Source organism: Temnothorax nylanderi, unplaced genomic scaffold (genome assembly GCF_030848795.1).
Source record: "Temnothorax nylanderi isolate EJ_2023f unplaced genomic scaffold, tnyl_v1.0 TNYL_tig0215_pilon, whole genome shotgun sequence".
In the NCBI taxonomy this organism is placed as follows: domain Eukaryota; kingdom Metazoa; phylum Arthropoda; class Insecta; order Hymenoptera; family Formicidae; genus Temnothorax; species Temnothorax nylanderi.
The window spans coordinates 46,914-64,480 of record NW_027249277.1 but is presented as its reverse complement, the minus strand read 5'-3'; the positions used below and the strand labels follow the sequence as shown (position 1 = coordinate 64,480).

General features: G+C 34.7%; 1 long non-coding RNA gene across 2 annotated transcripts; it reads left to right on the top strand.

Moving 5' to 3' along the window:
- Positions 1-1,384: 1,384 nt before the first annotated feature.
- Positions 1,385-3,415, top strand: LOC139779244 (uncharacterized). Of its 2 annotated transcripts, none has more exons than XR_011719832.1 (3): positions 1,385-1,669; positions 1,757-1,837; positions 3,208-3,415. It is a non-coding gene; the product is annotated as an uncharacterized lncRNA (long non-coding RNA). The 2 variants fall into 2 exon arrangements; XR_011719831.1 differs by having other exon boundaries at positions 3,181-3,415.
- Positions 3,416-17,567: the final 14,152 nt, after the last annotated feature.

The window sequence follows — 17,567 nt, the reverse complement described above, 5'->3', positions numbered from 1 at the left end:
TCCGCTGGCGACGGGACGGTTGGCGAGGACGGAACCAGCGGCGATAGGTCCGCTGGCGACGGGACGGTTGGCGAGGACGGAACCAGCGGCGATAGGTTCACCGGCGACGGGACGGTTGGCGAGGACGGAACCAGCGGCGATAGGTCCGCCGGCGACGGGACGGTTGGCGAGGACGGAACCAGCGGTGATAGGTCCGCCGGCGACGGGACGGTTGGCGACGATGGAACCGCCGGCGACAGGTCCAGTGTCGACGACGGGATGGTCGGGAACGGAACCGCCGGCGACAGGTCCGGCGTCGACGACGGGATGGTCGGCAACGGAACCGCCGGCGACAGGTCCGGCGTCGACGACGGGATGGTCGCAAACGGAACAGCCAGCGACAGGTCCGGCGTCAACGACGGGATGGTCGGCGACGGAACCGCTGGCGCCGGGCCGGTTTTCTTCCAACGATAATTCTAGCGCGAATTCATTTAGTTCGTCATCGTCTAGATCCATCTGAAATAAAATAAAAATAGCAACATTGTAATTGTGTGAAATATATATATATTTATTTAATTTAGAAGACAGTACTTACATTTTCCATTTCCCTCAGTATGAATGTTGGCTAAACCTGGCAGGCACGAGACCGGAGATGAGCACGAGATCAGCGGCGACGGTACCGGTGGTAACGTGTGAAAAATGCGCGAACTCGGACGATCGTAGTAGTACGTCCGGTCTTTAAGACTTCTCAGGGGAATCTGACGAACAACGACCGCCGGCCGACGACCGCAGTGGTACCAGTGGTAATCTGGTAATGTAATCAACGACGACGTGATTGGCGACGTGATCGACAGCGACATCGACGGTGACATGATCGGCGGCAACATAGTGGCGTTATCGGCGTGTATAGATAGAGCCTTTAGGGCTGCATTCAAAAACTATACTCGAGTGCACACCGCATCGCTTTATCTTTGTTACTAAAAATTGACTATATTCGGAAACTTTACTCTGGCCTAGTTTACACTGATCACTTGATACGCGTATTAAATAGTAAATAACTAGTAAATTAGTTTCATTATTGATTTGATATGCGTATCAAGAGATCGGTGTAAACTAGGTCATTCGAATACACACCAGCGTCGTTCTGGGGCCTTATTCTCGAATCGTTTTCATGAAACTCGCATGCGAAATTCAATGTTTTTCAAATAGAAAGTCGCACACGAAAATCATTAGGGCAAGCTCGAGAATACGGTTCCTGTCCTTGATCAATTTTTAGTAACAAAGATAAAGCGATGCGGTGTATACTCGAGTATAGTTTTTGAATGCAGCCCTAAAGGCTCTATCTATATACGCCGATAACGTTGCCGCCGATCATGTCACCGTCGATGTCGCTGTCGATCACGTCGCCAATCACGTCGTCGTTGATTACATTACCAGATTACCACTGGTACCACTGCGGTCGTCGGCCGGCGGTCGTTGTTCATCAGATTTTCCTGAAAAGTCTTAAAGACCGGACGTACTAATACGATCGTCTGAGTTTCCGCGTTTTTCACACGCTACCCGTGAGGTTGTACGAGAGGTCTGCTCGAGGTCTATTTTCGTCCTCGCCGTTTTCGTTACCGGGGTTACGACCTTTTCCGGTGCGATTCGCTCATAAGCTATTTCGCAAATAGCTTACAATCTTATATCTGTGAGTAAAGGTTATATTGTCGATATATTGCGATATATCTCTGAGACAATATCTTTTTCTGTGAGTGAGTGAATTGTTTGTTAACAGATTACATCCAGCGGACGGTGAGTCGCGTCGGCACCGCCCCTGATTATTATATCCTGTACCCATAACAAGGCCCATAACAAGGTAACTATTTTCTTTTATTTCGAAGTCTGTTTGATCGTACTGGGACGATTAATGATGATTCAACGACGACGCTGAACATTAAACAAATTTAATTTCATTTCTTTGATGCTAGCGTCAAAGCAAAAGCACTACATTCATCTTGTTGATGACGCTCATTTTCAGCGTTTCATGAATTGACACCTTAAGTGTGCAAGTAGAAACCTGCACATTGCTTCCTCATAGTTTTTAAGTGGGCAAGTAGAGACTTGCACATTGCTTCCCCATAATTTTTAAGTATGCAAATCATAAATTTACTGAGTTCTAGAATAAAATACTTTTCCTAGGTAGCACATACACGTTTCTAAAATGTTTTACAAGCGTTTTTCCGAAACGTTTTATAACCGATTTCTAGAAACATTTCTCATGAGTAAAAATATTCATTCGAAAAACGTTCGATGAAACGTTTCTTTTCCGATAAAATAACGTTTAAGAAACTATTATAAAAAAATTTTTTTAATAATAAAGAAGTTTTAAAATTCCTACTTTTTACGTCTTTTGAACGTGTTTATGACGTTTTTAAGACATGCGTGAGAATGTTCTAGGAGCTTTATGCATCTGTTATACCATCTATGGCGTCTATTTTTTTCGAAGAAATTTTCTGCACTGGTACATATTCGTGCAATAAGTTAAAGTGAAACAAAATATACTTATCTCACTCTAACTTAGGGAAGATCGGGTCTTGTTGGCACAAGAGGTAAATTAGCAATGCGTTCCGTTTATATATTTATATTCATTACAAAGAAACTATACAGTATAAAGGATCGTTCCTACTATGAAAATGTAGAGAAAGGTTCTCTCTATCATATTAGTACTGTTTAATCATGATAATTAGTTGTTTAAAAAATCAAATGCCGATATTGTGAAATGTGCCAATGAGCCCCGATCTCTCCTACTGATGTGCACCAGTTCAGGAAGTTCTTCAATATAAAATTAGTGCAATATAAATTTAAATGTTTAAAAAAAGACTATTAAAGCTATTATAGGTAAATATTATGTTAAACCTTACCGATGACCTTGACCTTGACCTTGACATATGTTGTTAAGGTCATCCTTCTGAGTATCCTTCAGAAGGTTTTAGCTGGCGGTCATTGTTTATTAAAAAGTTATAAACAAAAAAAGTTTAAAAAATATAGCAGTTATTTTGAGTACTAATAGACATAAATGATTGATATTGATATTTATGCGGAAATAGTACATGTATGAACGAAGGAAAATTATTTAAAACAATGAATTGTTGGTATATTGAAAGGAAAGTTATTTAAAGCAGAGAATAGAGAGTGTGTGCTTTGTATGTGCTTTCTAAGTTGAAGCGAGGTTCACACTATATACAGTGTCGAGGGATTCGTGTTTTCACCATTACCTGACAGCGAATTGAAGCAAAAAATTGAAGAATTGGCAGCTTCCTTGAAATACACTCGTCAAGGAATATTGTAAGAAAGACAGCAATGAACTCGATAAAGAGTGTGGTTGTGAAACAGATGAAATACTGGCGGTACTCGCACACGAGTTGGGTCATTGGACACATAATCATGCTGTGAAAGGATACTGCTGTGCCAGGTATAACTTTAAAGTTAATTCATATTTTATGTATTATGTCAAGGAATTAATCTTATAGTATTGATAATGATATTTCATTATTTTCTAAGGAAAAATTGGCTCATTACAGAATCACTTAATATATTTAATAAAACAATTTTAATATATTTAACAAAATAAAATATGTTATATATGACCTGAGCAATTCTTTACAGTTTTCTTTGTATTTTTAATAATAAGTATATATATTTTTCAGATAATTGTAGCCAATTTCGTCATGTTTGCCAAGCTTTTGCGATACACACCAATGTATAGCGTTGTTGGCTTTGTGGACACTCAGTCCATTATGATTGGCCTATGTATAGTATCAGCGTATATTTTAATGCCACTGAATAAGGTAAGTAATTATTACATTTTTTTTATGATTTTTATATTGTGTATTAAACAAGAGATTATCTACGCAAATTCTTTTATTATTTTCAAGTGTTTAATTTTGTCAACGTGGTGATTAGCCGAAGATATAAATTTCAAACAGGTAGATTTGCCACGAAATTAGGCCACGGCGAGCCTTTAAAGGCAGCTCTGGTAAAATTACAGAAGGACAATTTAAGCTTTCCCATATACGATAAATTTGGAATACGATAAATTTACTCTTGTTGGAATTCACATCCGTCTATGCTTGAACGATTAGAAGCGATAGATAAAACTAATTAAGGGACGAGTTTTTCATTCTATACGATTTTTATAACTTGTTTCTCGACATAAAAAATGAAGCCTGGAGCGATACAGCGATACAGGCATTAGTTGTTTGCGTTATTTTATACGTTTTATTTTAATTATTCCACTATCTAGTTGAGCGAACCTAAATACGAGTCCGAGACAATTACAATCTACTCCAATTGAATAGGAGCTTTTAATGGAGCTTTACTATCATACGAAGTTTTTATATTATATACATATATATACATATATATTTATTAATATATCATTAATCTCGTGAAAAATGACCACAATATTTTGTATTTTCTTAATGTTTGTAGGGGTTTATCTCACATTTCAATATTTCGAGTATACTTTATTTTTCGAGGACATAGATTAGATTATTATATTTGTACATATCCATCAGAACTTGCGCTTTACTATTCAATATACCGTTATTTATCATTTATAGATAAAGATTCTAAATGTTATTAAGTAAAAGTTCAATTAACTTTAAGGATACGATAAACAAAATGTAAGTTGATATTCCATTCAACATTGTTTTTACAATACTGGGAATTTGTAAAAATATATCACGTTTGTGAACAATTCACATATTTATTCTCGTGTTGATAGACATAGTTCTTTTTTATAATGACTGCTAAGATGCGTGAAAACGTACTTTAAAATTTTCATGATCCAATATATTCAAAACTTGAGAATATCAATCCGTGATGTTAAGATACAGTTAAAGGGACTTTGCTTCTAAATTTTAGGATACTCGCCACTATCATCAGCAATATGCCAACATTAATAATATCGTCGTTGTTGCCAATATTTTCGTCTTCACCTCGGCGCCAGTTTTTAACATATATCGAACAAGGATAAGAATTGATAATTATGAAGTGAGCGAAATGTAAATCTGTGATCAAGTAATAAAATGGTTTGATGCACTCGTGCGCGCGCGCACGCGAAATGATCGAAATAAATGAATTACTGAATGGGGTGCTATATTTTAGTTGTGCATCATCATACAAGTTTATATGACTAACATCTATGTATTATATTATAAAATATAATCTTACAATATCATAATATTTTATGTGTACGAGATATATTGACCAGTAGTCATTTTTTTATGGCACGTTTATAATACCAATTATCTGTGGTAAGCAGTAAAATGACGTGCGATAGATGCAGGCGCACATTTGACTTGAATTAAAAATACAAATAAATTGTAATATAATATGAAGTTTGTAGTTTGTGGTTAGTTTTTTGAAAGAGAGAAGATAAATATTAGACATTGTTTTCTGCTGAACGCATTTGATGACATACATGATGTCCGTTGATTATACATTGTACCCATGTTTCGCATGGATTTACAAGATAATGATAAAGATACAAGACATTTTTTCTTTTAGTAATGATATTTGCGATTAGAGAACGTGCCTTTGTATCTTCAATATGTTAACTTAAGTGACAGAAATGGTTGAAGGAAAGGAGATACGTGGAACTTCGGGCAAGATAAATGCACTAGCGGAACATAAGGACAATCCGTCGCCGGAAACGTCGAAAGCGCTTGTAGAGATACCATTATGCTGGAGGAATGTTGAAAAATGAAATCTCGTTGCAAGACGCGTTCAAAGAATTGCACGTGTCGAAAAATCAACTAATAAGAAACTGCAAGGCTCTGGCTTTCGTCTGCGCTTTACAAAATCGATTTTGTACCCGTACTGTCATTATCTATAATTTCTGCGTGGCCTACGTTACTTTGTACATGAGCGAGAATAAATTGCATGTTATATATGCAGCACATATTTTTATTAGGTCTAATTATCGCTAATGTATATCGCTAGTATAAAATGTATATCTCAGATCCATTAATTATATTCGTTAAATGTAAGTTTTATTGTTAATGTATATCGCTAATGTAAAAGGTATCTCGGATCTATTAATTAAATATAAAATATGTGTATTTAAAGTGTTTGTGAAAAATCCAATTTAATTGAGCGTCATACTCCGACTGTATCCTCTCTATCTCCGTTTCGGGTCATATTCGCATAATTCGCGTCTTATCTAAAAAAAAATTAATATTTAGGTAAAAGTAAATTATCCATTACTTAAAATTTAGTAATTCGTTAGATTGTAGATCTTTTCTAATTAATAGATTATTAAAATAATTAGTAGTTTGTGTGTCAATGAATAATTATCTCAGGTAAATGTATATGACGAAAAAGTGAAAGTTACATTTCTGTGATATATCTGAGTGAATTTCGTTTGTATCGAAAAATTGAAGCCTCTTTTCCGCGATGCCGATTGATTCTCTTGCTGCGCTTACTTCATTTGCAGCTGTCATTGTATATTTTGACAGTTGTGTGTATCAAGGGTTAATAGTGTAATAGTAATAGCATAATGTTAAAGCTAAATGGCGCGCGCGAAGCGCGCGCGTCTGTAATGTCTAGTGTCATACATTGAGAGACCGACGTATCTTACGAAGAAGTATCTTAATAAATAAAATTTTTACATTTGTTTGGACTTTACGTCGTAATATCTCCGCTTATTAATTTACCTACTAGATCGATCGATAACAATGCGAGCGCGATATCGAAACTGGCGATACTATAGTACCGCCAATGTCGAAAAAGTGAAAGTTACATTTCTCTGATATATATATATATATATATATATATATATATATATATATATATATATATTGAGATATATTGAGAGACGTCGACGTTAGTAGAAATATCTTAATATAAAATTTTCGCATTTCGACTTTGCGTTGCAATATCTCCGCTCGTAGCGGAAAAATAAAAACACGTTGGCCTTTGGCCAACTCGAACGTGCGTATCCCATACGTATAAAAGTAAAGTACCAGTTCAAATACAGATAGCGAATTGGTTTCAGTCATAAAATGTTCCATAATTTATGTGCTTTTAAAATATGCACAATGAGATTTCCGTGCTTATTCCCTTTCGCCGACCTGAACGTGAATACCCCATACGTACAAGAGTAAAGAACCAGTTTAAATACAGATAGCGAATTGATTTTAGTTTTAAAATGTTCCACATATTATATGCTTTTAAATTATGCACAATGAGATTTCTGTGCTCATCCCTTTCAGCCGATCCAAACGTAAGCACCCTATACATACAAGAGTAAAGTACCAATTCAAATACAGATAGCAAATTGGTTTTAGTCTTAAAACGTTCCACAATTTATATGCTTTTAAAATATGCACAATGAGATTTCCGTGCTTATTCTCTTTCGCCGAGCTGAACGTGAGTACTCCATACATACAAGAGTAAAGTATCAATTCAAATACAAATAGCAAATTGGTTTTAGTTTTAAAATGTTCCACAATTTATATGCTTTTAAAATATGCACAATGAGATTTCCGTGCTTATTCCCTTTTGTCGACCTGAACGTGAATACCCCATACGTACAAGAGTAAAGTACCAGTTCAAATATAGATAGCGAATTGATTTTAGTCTTAAAATGTTCCACAATTTATATGCTTTTAAAATATGCACAATGAGATTTCTGTGCTCATCCCCTTCAGCCGACCCAAACGTAAGCACCCTATACATACAAGAGTAAAGTACCAATTCAAATACAGATAGCAAATTGGTTTTAGTCTTAAAACGTTCCACAATTTATATGCTTTTAAAATATGCACAATGAGATTTCCGTGCTTATTCTCTTTCGCCGAGCTGAACGTGAGTACTCCATACGTACAGGAGTAAAGTACCAGTTCAAATACAGACAGCGAATTGGTTTTTGTCTTATAATGTTCCATAATTTATGTGTTTTTAAAAACACTACAAAAAAGCGTGATATTCGTACAAAATTACCTTTTTCAAAAAAATGCGCAAAGTACACGCATAGTAGTATATATGTATTATGTTGTTACCTCGAAAAAAACAAAGTGGTAGTATTATACCTCGAAATAACATCCTGTACATACTGTTCATAAAATGCGTAATACTACAAAAAGGCGTGATATCTATACAAAATTACTTTTTTTAAAAATGCATATTTACCCTATTATATATAAATAAAGCAAATTATAATTTTGAAAGAAAAAATTTAATAAATATTTTTAACTGTAGAAACGTAAAAAATACGTTTCTTAAATCATGATTTAAATCATATTTCAAACACATTTTTGTTCAAACGTTTCTTAATGGTTCTTTACGGTTATGAAACTAACTATATATACGTTCAAAAAACGTATAACTAATATTATGTGCTACCTGGGTTTTTTACGAGCAGAATCAATCACTATTTGTACTTGCGTTTGGGGATAATTTGTACTGTAAAAATATAAAGTTTTATTAGTAGAATCAATCACTACTTGTACACTCGGGATAATTTGTGAAAATATAAAGTTTTAGATTTTGTATCCTCACCGTTCGTTCGGAAACTACCCTCGATTTTCTCTACTTTAAAGTATTTAAAAAAATTTGAAGATTTTAAAAGTAGGGGAGACCGGGGTTAACTCGACACTATTTTTTCAAAGGTAATTTTTAATATTTAATTAAAATTTTTAGGCAAATTTAATGGTATATATTTAAAGAGTGTTTCTTCAGGTACAAAATTGATTCAGAAAGTTTTGCTGTACGTCGCTCTGTTTTGCCGCCAGGAAAGGAAAAATGACGCAAAGACAAATTTTCGAATTGAAAAATGCCGGGGCAAACTCGACACCCCGCCGAAGCAAACTCAATACTTTGTCTGATCGACACAATTTGATTTGGAACTTATTTTTTACTGTCTGAAAGTAAAAATACATTGTTTATTGTGTATTTAAAAAGTACAAAAATTCGGAATAAAGTAGCTAGAACAATCATTTGAAATCATGAGAATAAAAATTGTTGAACTTTCAATTATTTTCATCTAAACTCATGTCTGAAAAACAATTAATGCAGGTAAACTCACGATCGGACGTACGCATACATTTGTCATGATGAGCCATACGGCTGCATGACAAGCATCGTTTGTTACTGGGAGCCGATGAAACGGCGTGGTATTGACTTTGCCTCGGACGTCGTTTTTTACTTTTTTTCGAGAGATCAGAAAAATTACTTTTCACCATCAAAAATGCTTATGTCGCGCTAAAAATTACACCATAACTCAGAATGTCATCAAATCCCGTTGATAATACTAGCACATAAAGACGCATTTACAGTAGGAAAGGCAAGTTTTTACGATAGATTTAAATTAGCAAAAAGTCTAGTGTCAAGTTTGCCTCGATGTCGACTTAGCCCCGGTCTTCCCTACATAATTTTAGAGTTATTTTAACCGACCCAGCAACTAATTCCTTTAATATATTTTACTTCTGTCATGATGCTAATACCCCCATTCTTTATTCATTTTATGGTTGATATTCGTAGTCGGATCTCATTTTTATGATCGTCTTAAGTACAATCTTAAGATAAGTCAATCACAAAGCATTTTAAGACATTACTTAAGATGGTCTTGAAATAAGATTTGACTATAAATAACGGGCTATTAAATTAAATTGTATTATGTAAATATATATTTTCTTTTACAGGTCTTCTGGGGAAAAAAAAATATATATATATACATAATCCGGCTGCTCTTTGGCGCTATATAACGGCTGCCACAAGCGCTGGCAAACATTGGCTGCTATTAGCGCTAAATTTTGGCTGTTTACGGCTATAGTTTTAAAAAAGCTGCATTAGCAGTCATAGAAAAACATCTTATTTTTAACAACTAACATGTCTGTACACACAAAAAAATACATTACTTTAATGCCTACAGACAGAAATATAATTGTCCAGGGCCAATGGCTGACGGACATACATGTGGATCATTTCCATCGACTTTTACAAAATTGTTCCGATTATAGACCGGTAGAAACACGGCAATTGCCTGATACGATTCAATCTGTATCACAAGATAAAAAACACATTCAAATATTGTATAGTAGTTTGTCACATTGGGTGTGTAGTTATTATGATACAAAAAATATATTTATATATGATTCCTTGAATAATAAAACATTGTGTAAAGATCATGAGCGATTCTTGGAAAGATTATTTCCAACACATGACTTTAAAAAACATCCCGTCAAATTTCTTACTGTGCAACGTCAATCGAACAGTAGAGATAGTGGTGTTTTTGCTATAGCTTTTGCTACTTCATTGTTATTCAATATTAAACCTGACAAAGTAAAGTATGAACATAAGTTTATGCGTTCACATTTGATACAAATTTTGGAAAATAATGTTATTGAACATTTTCCTCAAGATTCGCAATGTGGTATTCCTCAAAAAGTATTTCCATTAGCTGTAATAAGAGCGAGAGAAATTGAAGCGATTGCTAAACGTACAAAGAGACATTTTGAAAGTAAATATGCTATAAAACGTACAGAGGAACAGGATTTAGAAAATTGCGCTACACAGCAGCAACGATGCAAACAGAATTTATCAAATAATCGTGCTCAAGATTCACAAGGTGCTATTTCTCAAAGAGTATTTCCATTAGCGATAATAAAAGCGACAGAAACTGAAGCGATTGCTAAAAGTGCAAAGACACATTTTGAAAGTAACTGTGCTACAAAATCTTGTGCAGAGCAACAGGATTTAAACAATCGCGCTATTATAAAGCGACAGCGATCCAAACAAAATGTAATTTTAAAGCCTAGAGAAAAAAATATAATTATTCGAGGCCAATGGATTGCGGACGATCATATGGACCATTTCCATACGCTTTTGCGAAGTTGTTCAGATTATGAACCTGTCGCAACATACCTAAACCAAAGGCCTGAATTTATTCCACGTATACCAGAATATAGAAAACATATACAAATATTGCACAGTTCGTCAACTCCATTAGATTGTCCAGATCCAGAACTTAGAAATATAAATGGACATTGGGTATGTAGTTATTACGATACAACAAAAATATATATCTATGATTCACAAAATAAACAAAAATTGCACGAACATCACGAGGTATTCTTGAAAGCATTATTTCCAAAATACGACTTTGAGAACAATCCTGTCGAATTTCCTACTGTGCAATATCAACCAAACTGTAATGATTGCGGAGTTTTTGCTATAGCTTTTGCGATTTCATTATTGTTTGATATTAAACCTGACGAAGTTAGATATGATTATAGAGCAATGCGTTCACATTTGTTGAAGATTTTCGAATCGAATACAATTGAACATTTTCCTCAAGATTCGCAAAGTGATGTTCAGACAGTGCTTCCATTAGCAGTAATAAGAGATAGAGAAGCTAAAGCGACTGCTCTACGTATAAATAGACATTTATCTCAGAAAGATTTCTGTGAAAACATTAGTAATACTGGAAATAATTGCGCTGAGAAACGTTGTCGAGAGGAACAGGACTCGTCAGAAAATGATCGTGCTAAAAAACGGCGTCGATATCAGAATTCAGAAAACAATTGTGTTAATAATACTAAAATTAATCGCGCTAAGAAACGTTGTCGAGAGGAACAAGACTCGTCAGAAAATGATTGTGCTAAAAAACGGCGTCGATATCAGAATTTAGAAGACAATCGTGCTAAAAAACGACGTCAGTATAAAGACAACTTAGCAAATAATCGCCTTAATAAGCGAAAACGTTATCTTATACATTCTCAGCAAGAACGAGATAGACAAAGAAAATATTATCTTATACATTCTCAGCAAAAACGAGATAGACAAAGAAAATATTATCTTCTACATTTTCAGCAAGAACAAGATAGACAAAGAAAATATTATCTTCTACATTCTCAGCAAGAACGAGATAAACAAAGAAAATATTATCTTCTACATTCTCAGCAAGAACGAGATAGACAAAGAAAATATTATCTTCTACATTCTCAGCAAGAACGAGATAGACAAAGAAAATATTCTGATCGTAAATGGCTTTATAATAAGCGATATTACGAGAGAAAGAATTCTAAATACGTACCTGCAAACAAAAATCACGATATTGCCAAAAATATTACTAGGAAATATGCAAAGTTTTGGTCACGAAATTACATACAATTTCTTATTCCTGTGGCAATTAAAGACATCGAAAACAAACTTAATATTAAAAATCCTACTGAAAGACGATTAGAAGCCGAAAGAATCTTACGTTGGTGTATGCGTATTCGAGATAGTTTTGTCAGCAAGATCTCTAAAATATTAGCTTCACTTAAAAAGAAATCAGACGTGTGCTTGACTCTTACCGCTGAATGCTCTATAAATGACGATAAAATACGTGCATTATGTGGCACATCGGGACATACAGCTTCATCCGAAAATTATTTTATCGACACATATCGTAACATTACTTCATCACAACTGTTGATAATTAACGAGAAAGGTAAAACTATGAATGTATTACCTTTGCAACAAGCACGAGTCAAAAAATCATGGTTATGCAATGCTTTGTGTAAAATTTATGATTATCCGTTGATGAAGATTCTAATCGATCGTTATGAAAAATTCCTCAAAACGATATTTACCTGTACTTTAAAGAAAATACCACAATTGTTAACAGATATTCATACATGTACGATAAAGAATTCTGATAAAAAGGGTCACACACATGCCTGTTACATTGATGCAACTCTTTGCAAAGCTCTATTTCTTCCTGTGTTATTATTATCACCTCATTTTCCAATGGTGAGATATATTAAACGTTTAATTTATCAAATGACAAGTTTATACGACAAAATGTTAAATCTGGAGAAGGCTTTAACTTCTGTTGATTTAGACACGTTAAACGAAATTATAATTTCGGCACAACAAAAAGCATATATGTACAAACATCAGCAGAATCGTACTACTTTGAGTGAAGATGAAATTATGTCTCGTTTTAAAAACGCATTTAAGGCTTTTACTAAACGCTCCATGGACACACCTCGATATGTTTGTGCATCATGTGAGAGACTTTTATATAGAAGAAGTGTCTCTGAATTTAATAAGCTTAAAGCACGACTAGATATTCCAATTTGGAGAGATTTAATGGCGCATTTAGAAAAACATAATATTACTCCGCAATACATATGTCATTACTGTGAAAAAAAATTCCGTGACGGATTAATACCTGCGTATTGCATTTTAAATGATCGTATTGTACATGATCCACCTGAAGTAATATCATGTCTTAACCAGTTTGAAAAAATTCTCATACAAAGAGCTAAAGCTTTTCAAACTGTCGTTACAATGAAACCTGTTAGTAACAAGAAATTGCCTCACAGACAAATGGTACAAAAAGTAAAAGGTAGAACGTTTCATTTACCGTTACCTTTACAAGAAACATTGAATAAAATATGTCCTGATACTGATCCAATTAATACCAATCACGAATTGTACTTTATACGTGTTAGAGGTATTCCGACAAAATCAAAAATGATTTGGGAAGAAATGGTAGACGTTAACAAGGTTTTTGACGCCTTAGTGTGGTTAAAAGAACATAATCCTTTATATTCTCATATTGTATTGCCAAATACTTGTAAGGAGTTTTATTTACAAACGTCATTATTATTCGATCCAGAGTTTGAAGTACAGGAGACAGAAAATGCTACTGAATCTGATTTGGATGACAAACGCGAATCGAGCCCAAAAAATCCAACGCAAGAAAACAACGTAAACGCTACTTTAAACAATGAGCGTAAGGCAATGTTAACTCAGGTTCTTGACGAAAATAATGATGATTATTACGAGCAATATACTATTTATCCTTTATATGAAAAAAAATTATGTAAAACTGATACCGCCTTATATCAAATGTTAAAAATAGCCGATTTGCCCTTGGACAATCGTGAGGCATCTTTAGATCTATTGTGTTTTCCAGATTTATTTCCTTTTGGTATTAATGGACGACACCAAGCTAGACGGGTTAAACTTCACGACCATGAATTTGATAAATGTTGTTTGATGTCCAAACATCCACAATTCAGATTAAATATACAATTCGTATTTTTTCTGTATAATCTATACACTTTTCGTCAAATAAATCGTGGTATTTATAGCAAACTATGTACAACTAAGCGTTATACGGCTTCAGAATATTTAGAAGCACTACAGACAGATGTATTAGAATCTGACTTGAGTACAATATTCGCCACTATAAGAAATACGGAACAATACTGGCGTATACCAAGGAGTAATTTAAGATGTATGACGCAAGAGTACGGACCTGCGACATGGTTCGCAACATGGAGTCCTGCTGAATGGCTGATGCCTGACTTAGCTGCGTATCTTCGTGAAGTAAATGGATGGCCTGACGATTCGACGCCCATTAGTGTACTCGTTGCTAAGGATCCCGTGTCAACGTCAAGGTTTCTTGATAACAAATTCAAAGCATTCCTTGATTTTATTTGTTCCAAAGATAACCCGATCGGAAAAGTGGCGCATTACTTCTGGCGACGAGAATACCAAGGTAGAGGTATACAACATTTTCATTTATTAATTTGGATTGAAGGTGCGCCAATTATCGGGAAATCTTCTGTTGAAGAAGTTTCTCAATTTATTTTGCAACACATAACTTGTGAAATGCCAGATCCAAAGATTTCACCATTGTTATACAGGCGAGTCAATACGCATCAACGACACAAACATAACGATTATTGTCTTCGTTCTAAAAAAGTAGGACGCAAAACGATTCGTGTGTGTCGTTTCGGGTTTCCTCGTCCTGTCACGGAAACGTTGATTTTGAAAGATGTCATAAGTTCGATAGCAGGTAGGAAACGATTGAAACATAGAAGTAGGCTTTATCATGTTCCTCGAAAACATGATGAGATCAATATAAATGATTATCATCCTGTTCTTCTTACGGTATTAGAAGGAAATGTCGATATACAATACGTAAGTGAAACATCCACGTTGCTTACTTGGTATATTACTAAGTACGTAAATAAACCAGGAAAATGTGAAATATCTGATGCTGTCCTTGATAGTAAAAATAAGAAAAAGAAATCATTGCGTCAAGAACTTTGGAATTTTACTTTGCGAGCCACGAGTAATAGGGAATGTGGATCTCTTGAAGCCTGTGATGGAATGTGTGGTGTTCCTTTATGGGGGACTGATTCAAAAACGACTATAAAATGGTTAGATGTTAATCAGATAAGACGTAGAAAAGTTAAAACTTATAAGGAAATTGAAGCTCTTGACGGAGATTCTACAAATATATTTTGTCCATCTATAATAGATGAACATTATCCACGGAGACCGAAAGAATTGGAATCTATGTTTTTATATGAGTTTGTACAGTGGTATGATATTTTGAAAAATAAACCACGAGGTAAAAATATTGAATACTACACTATGGAGAATGGTTATTATCTAAAACGGCGACAGCGTGGATGTCTTATTAATCACTATAAATATAATGTCAATACGCAGCCGGAAAATTATTTTTTTTCATTACTGCTCATGTTTAAACCGTGGCGGAAAATAGAAGATCTTAAAGATGGATGTGATACATATACAGAAGCATTTCACAAGGGAAAGTTATATCTTACGGAAGCATTGCAATATCATGAAAAATTAGAGGAAGTGCAAAAAGCATTTGATACTGCGAAGCAATTAGTTGAACAATATTTAGAAAATTTGGAAAAACAGCATGAGTCTCAAGATGATCCTGATAATCCAATAGGCGTTCAAAATATTGAGGCTGGTGAAGCGATGCAAGATTTTAAGGATCTTGGTGACAAATTAGATCAGGAAATCGATGTATCTGAAATGATTTCAAATATGAACGCAGATCAAAGAAGAATATTTGACAGAGTGATCAACGCCGTAACGATATCGCCGGATGATGAACAATTTAAACAATTACTATTATACGTTAGCGGAGAAGGAGGTACTGGTAAAAGTTTCTTAATTAAAACAATTAAATGCTGGATAAAACAAAATCTCAACAAGGATACTGCTGTAACAGCACCTACTGGTATAGCGGCGTTTAATATCGCTGGTTTAACAAATCACAGGCAATACCAGTTACCTGTTGAACATGGTGATCAGTCTCCTAAGTATACACTATTATCTGATCACGTTTTGAAAGTTTTACGGGCAGATCTTAAAGATGTTAGTCTTATTATAATTGATGAAGTGTCAATGATATCTAATTTAACTTTCATGTATATACATTTACGACTATGTCAAATATTTGATACCATGGATGACGATTTCTTTGGTGGAAAGCATGTTCTTTTATTTGGAGATCTGCTTCAATTACCTCCTGTACGTGAAAATTTTATCTTTGTTCCACTATTAAAAGCAGAATTTGATAAATATATTGGCAGTGTGGGGACTACTCCTGAGGAATGGTTGTGGCAAAAATTTCAATATGATGAATTGACGATCAATATGCGTCAGCAAGGAGATAGATCTTATCGTGAATTACTCTCGAGAGTTCGTGTTGGTTTATTGACAACTTCTGATTCTGAGATTCTCGAGAAAAGAAAAATATCATTGAAAGGTCAGTCTTTCGATGCAAGATTATACGAATTGTGTAATTTTATTGATAATTTGCCGCCTGATACTGTTTGTTTACTGCCTACTCGTTATTTGTGCGATATTCTTAACACTGCAATGCTAAGTCGTATTGCTTCGAAAGAAATATTATTAATTGCTGAAGATACGGTTGACTGTGATAAATATATTAAACGAACAGTACAAAAGCGATTGACGGATAATGAAGACGATGATTCTAATACAGCTGGGCTTTTGAAACAAATTACAATTAAAATTGGAGCGAAAGTTATGATAAGACGCAATATTGATGTCACTTTGGGCCTCGTAAATGGTACAATTGCTACAGTTATTTCTGTTGTGCAGGATACATCTACCGATTATGTAGAAAAGCTTAAACTTCTCTTACCATCTGGTTTGGAGTATTCTATTGAAAGAGTAAGTGTCAAGTTTAAAGTAATGGAGAAAGCATATGTTATCAGAAAACAATTTCCCATAACTCTCAGTTATGGCATAACCGTTCATAAAAGTCAAGGATTAAGCTTGCAAAACGCTGTTATGGATATAGGCAATTCTATATTTAGTTGCGGTCAGGTATATGTTGCGTTATCCCGAGTAACGTCTCTGGATGGATTGCATTTAATTAACTTTGATCCTTCATCTGTAACGGCAAGTGAAAGAGCTATTACCGAATATAATCGGCTAAAACGAAAATTTCTACCGCAAGCACAAACGATTACTATTTCGAAAAAACGTTTTCGAAAAGTAAAAGATGTTCCGTGGACATTGTCGAAAATAATCAATGCCGGTCAAGAGTCAGACCAACAAGCTGGAAAAAGTACTGCTGAGCCGATACCTGCTTTGCAAAATAAAGATGGAGTTTCATGCTACGCAAATTCAGTAATACAATGTTTCTTGCAGTCAAGTATTATTAGGAAAATGTTGCTTAAAGTTGATAAAGATGATTTAAGTATATTAGCGCATAAATATGACAAACGATTACCTAATTT